Raw genomic sequence first — 5,192 nt, forward strand, 5'->3', positions numbered from 1 at the left:
TTGTATATTGCAGAATGATTAGCCTTGGTTTATCTACTCAACAAGCAAGCTGGGCAGACCTGCTCAAACCTCTGAGATTCAGGAACTCCATCTGGAGGCAGTGAAGACACAGCACCAGAGGATTGTCAATTTGCTCTTCCCCCGACCCCTCTTCTAATATCTCAAGGCCCATAATCAGCTTGAAGAAGCTAATGAAGAGTCAGCGCTCCTATTCCCTGGGCTTGGGGACTAAGGTGGTAAATGTTGGACTGTATTTCTAGGGAAAAGTAGTGGTTTTGTGGAAATAGAGAGGATTACCTAGGGGTTAATTGCATAGCCATAACCTATTAGTAGAAATCTGTATAATTAATATCAAGATGATATAAAGATATATCAAATTTATATCAAGATATAAATTCTTAAATGGCACCAATTTACTTTGATTACAAATTTTAAGGTTTTCATTGGCATCAGACTCTTAATGATATAAGAGTGAGATGAATATTGTTACTCTCATAGGCATTGTACCAGTATAACACATTTAGGAATACAAAGCTTAGACCCAGTCCTTCTTTAACTTTTTAAAACTGATTTGAGATGGTCAGCCTGTGAGTTAAGGGACTGTAGCAAATTCATGGCTTGGAGTTTATTATAAGGGTGTTCTCTATGTTTTATTTAGAAATAGCTGAGTGGAGTTAACAGGCAACAGTCTAGATTACCTTACATGGATAATTGGTTTTCAAAACATCAGAAATCCTTAGAATTGACATGACAAACACTTCTGTATTAATGTTCATTTTCATTAGAGACCTGTCTGCTCCGGACAGCTTCCTATATTGAATTCTAAGAAGAAATTGAGCATCCTTGGAGTTACTCCAGTTGTGGTGAGACAGCCACTAGGTAAGAATTGCCACTTTCCTTCTACAGACAAATTACTGTCCAGAAAAGGACACACTTGCAAAATAGTGGATTGATTATATCTGCCTAAACAGAGTAATCAGCCCTTAATAATTCTGCAGCACTAAGTTCTGTCAGATGATCCTGGGCCAGAAGGCAGAAGAACAGATGCTCCAACGTTTTGAAGTAGAGCGAGTGTCCAGGTATTCAGAGGCCTCTATAAATTGGCTAAGTTTTAGAAACTACGATTTGTGCTTTCCACAATTATAGTTAACTCAGTCATTCTGGATTTCTGACGGGGTTGAAAACATATAGCTATTTACCTTAAGAGAAAAGATTTGAGTGGATGGTCGGCAGCTGACATTAATCCTAAAGCCAGGTTCAGAACTAAATGTTTTAGTTAGGATAGATGACAGAGGTGCTGGTTAGTCAACAAAAGAATGGACTGGGTATTAGGACTATCTTGTACCTCACTGGTACAAATTGGCATAATTATGCTCTAATTGTATTTTGAGAAAAAAGTTTCATTTTAACAGGAAGGGTGATGTGTAGGAGGAGCTAAGGTAGGAGGAGTACTGAGAGGAAGAAAAGGAATAAGAAGAGGAGAAGAAGAAAGAGAGGAGAAGCTAGGTGAAGAAAGAGAGAAAGAGGGGGGAGACAGGGAGGCAGAGGTTCAAGTATCTCCACCAGTCAAAGATAGTTGTTATATCTAGGTTGGTCAGTGGGTTACACTTCTGATTGAACAATTCCAAACTTATAAAGCCTATGATTAACATTATTTTTAAAAAACGTATAAATGCAAAAAGGAAAGGGGGCTTGGGATAGGCGTTTCCTAAGGGAGGTGGGGGGGGGGGAATGGGGAAAGGGGATGCCATCTGAAGTGTAAATAAAATATCTAATAAAAAAATCACAAATGATAATTGAGACATAACTATAGAAACTGAAGAGATTCAAAAAATGATCTGATTCTACTACAAAAGTCTACAAACAAAACTGAAAAATCTAGATGAAGTGGATGATTTTTTTAGACAGATGCCAGGTTTCAAAGTTAAATTAGGATCAAATAAACCATTGAAACAGTCCCATATCCCTTAAGGAAATAGAAGCAGTATTTTAAAGTCTCCCAACCAAAAAATACCCAGGACTAGTTGGGTTTAATGCAGAATTATATCAGACCTTTTATAAAGACGTAATACCAGTAGTTCTCAAACTATTTCACAAAATGGAAACACAAGGAACACTACTGAATACATTTTATGAAGCAATAGTTACACTGATATCTAAACCACACACACACACAAAGATACCACCCAACAAAGAAAGAGAACCCTATTAAAAATGGGGTACAGAACTTAACACGTAATTCTCAACTGAGAAAACTCAAATGGCCAAGAAGCATCTAAAGAAATGTTCAACATCCCTAGTCATCAGGGAAATGCAAATCAAAACAATCCTGAGATTCCATCTCACACCAGTCAGAATGGTTAAGATCAACAACTCAGGTGATAAAAGATGCCGGTAAGGATGTGGAGAAAGAGGAACACTCCTCCATTGTTGGTAGGATTGCAAGCTGGTACAACTACTCTGGAAATCAGTCTAGCAGTTTCTCAGAAAATTGGACATAGCATTACCTGAGGATCCAGTTATAGCACTCCTGGGTATATACCCAAAGGATGCTCCAACATATAACTACGACACATGCTCCATTATGTTCATAGAAGCCTTATTTATAATAGCCAGAAGCTGGAAAGAACCCAAATGTCCTTCAACAAAGTAATGGATACAGAAAATGTGATACATTTACACAATGGAGTACTACTCAGCTATTAAAAACAATGACTTTATGAAATTCTTAGGCAAATGGATGGAACTAGAATACTCAGTGAGGTAACCCAATCAAATAAGAACTCACATGGTATGCTCTAACTGATAAGTGGATATTAGCCCCAAAGCTGGCAATACCCAAGATACAACTCACAGACCACATGAAGGTCAAGAATAAGGAAGAGGCTGAGTGGACTAGGGGAGGAGGAGAGACAGGAAAGAGATGAGAGGGGTGCAGGGAGGGGAAACTGTGATCAGGATGAGAGGATATATCCTCAATAATTAATGAAAAAGAAATAAAAATGAACATAATACATAATAAATTTCTTTCTTTAAATCTTTTAGATATTTTAGGCAGATTGGTTTGCAATAATTATCAAATTCACTTGGTACTGTGACATCAGCATGAAAAGTGTTGCTTCTCATTCAACAGAAAAATGTTGAATTTTCAAAAATGTTCATTATACCACTTTCTCTAGTATGCAAATATCAGAGATACTTGAAATGCTCAGTAGTCAGAAATATCAGTTAAACATGTTTAGGTAAGTGTATAACAACATAAAGTTCCATAAGTTATGTGGGGAAATAAAATTTATCTGATAATTTACTATTCCTAGTGACATATATGTAAGAAAGTACAATTTAGTGTTTAATATGAATACTCTAAGATTACTAGTGACCCACAACAAGTCTGAGAGTGGGTATCTTTGAGAAAAGAACAAAGTTTCCAAGTTGAGGTGAAGTGTATTAAAATCTGAGACATGCAATAGCTTTATAAATGCAATTTTACTAGTATACTCCTTATATAATTACTAAATTTAAAATATTGGGATTACATAAAATCAAACTGAGAATATAGTATAATCTCAATGTTTGTTTGAAAATTCTTAGCATCTCCAAGTTTTATAAAAAAGACATGGCTTGAAAAAGGTAAAGTTTAAACAGTCTGCATGTATGAGTATACATCATTGTTTTAGTTATAACAGCATTATAGAGAAGATTGAATTTCACTACAAAACATGATAGAATCTTACTAGCCTTTCCTTCAAGCTCTATGTTTATTTTATGAATGGATTTACCAGCTATTGACAATTTCTTCTGTGTAATGCCAGATAGTTTTAAGAATGGATTTACCTGCTAAGATGATGAGGACTGATGATCCTAGATACGAATAGTTCACTTGAAGAATGGCATCTGCAATCTGTGAGACATTAGGATGTTCAGCATCCAAAGCATTCTCAAATCTGGACACATTCTCCTTTTTGCCAATCACTAACAGCACAATCCCAGTTAGAGAAATGAGGCAAACAACACTCAGCTTTATAAAACTGCTGATGGTATTAAACCAAGCCAGTGTTTTTATCCCTCGAGCATTGAGAATTCCGACTGACCACAAAATAGCCAAAGCCAGACATTTTGTTGCTAGTTCTGGAGCTGGGCACCCAGAATAGAAACACTGGATTAGAGAACTAGCTATTAGCAGGCACTGAGTACCAATGCCTAGAAAACAACTAAAAAATTTAATCCAGAGACTGAGAAAAGCAACAGAGGATCCAAGAGTTCTTTTAAGGAAATAATAAGATGCTCCACTCACAGGGTAGATGGCTGCCATCTCTGCAAGACAGAGAGATTTCATTATGGTCAGCATGCCACAGCCTGCCCAAATACTTAAGAAGACAGGGATGTTCAGTGAGGAGTATTTTAATGCTCCTTTAGGAGTCACAAAAATCCCTGTCCCCATGGTGGCATTAAGCAAGAGCATGTTTACTTGAAAGAATCCTAGTGCCCTCAAGAGTTGCATGGTTATGCCTTTTTTTGCTCTTTCAAGTACTGAAAAATACAGTTTTTCCTTATGATATTTCTCAATTTGTGAAAAACCCTGTGAAACCAGGTGTTGCCTTTGCTAAAGCATTTGTTCTTTATAAAAGTTTTTAACATCTTAGCCTAACTTGGGTTTGATAATAATTAACTTCTGGATTATTCTGAGGAATTGTGACTTCTTTCTAAAACCATACCAAACAGATTTACTGTTAATTTTTTATTACTTTTGTAAGGCCCGACAGGTAGGGGGGAACTTTCTCCCTGCTCTTGGGAATTCACGGCCACCCCAATAACTGCAAAGACACCGAACTTGATGTAAAAGCAAAAGGTATATTTCAATCAACGTGTTGAGGTCGCATTTCCAACCCGTCCTACACAGAGGCAAGCAGTGAAGTACGACCCCCACTTAGGGAAAAGATAGAGTTTTTATAGTAAGAACCGCAACCCAGGGAAACGAGGGGGAAATATCAAACACTATTTAATTTATCTTGTGGTTCGTTTTGTTCCTGGTATACAGGATGCATGGGCACACAGAACTCCCAACTCAAACTCTCCTGGTATCCAGGGTGCACAAGAACGCTAACTTGAACTCTCAGCTCAAACCTTATTCAATCTATCTTATGGTCATTTTTTAGTTCCTGGTACCCATAGCACTTGGTCACGCTATCTTG

At 37.1% G+C, this 5,192-nt stretch overlaps 1 pseudogene; it reads right to left on the reverse strand.

Annotated features, from left to right (window-relative positions):
- Positions 1 to 3,775: 3,775 nt before the first annotated feature.
- LOC117718659 (solute carrier family 7 member 12 pseudogene) lies at positions 3,776 to 4,561 on the reverse strand (annotated as a pseudogene).
- Positions 4,562 to 5,192: the final 631 nt, after the last annotated feature.

Source organism: Arvicanthis niloticus, chromosome 13 (genome assembly GCF_011762505.2).
Source record: "Arvicanthis niloticus isolate mArvNil1 chromosome 13, mArvNil1.pat.X, whole genome shotgun sequence".
Lineage (NCBI taxonomy): Eukaryota > Metazoa > Chordata > Mammalia > Rodentia > Muridae > Arvicanthis > Arvicanthis niloticus.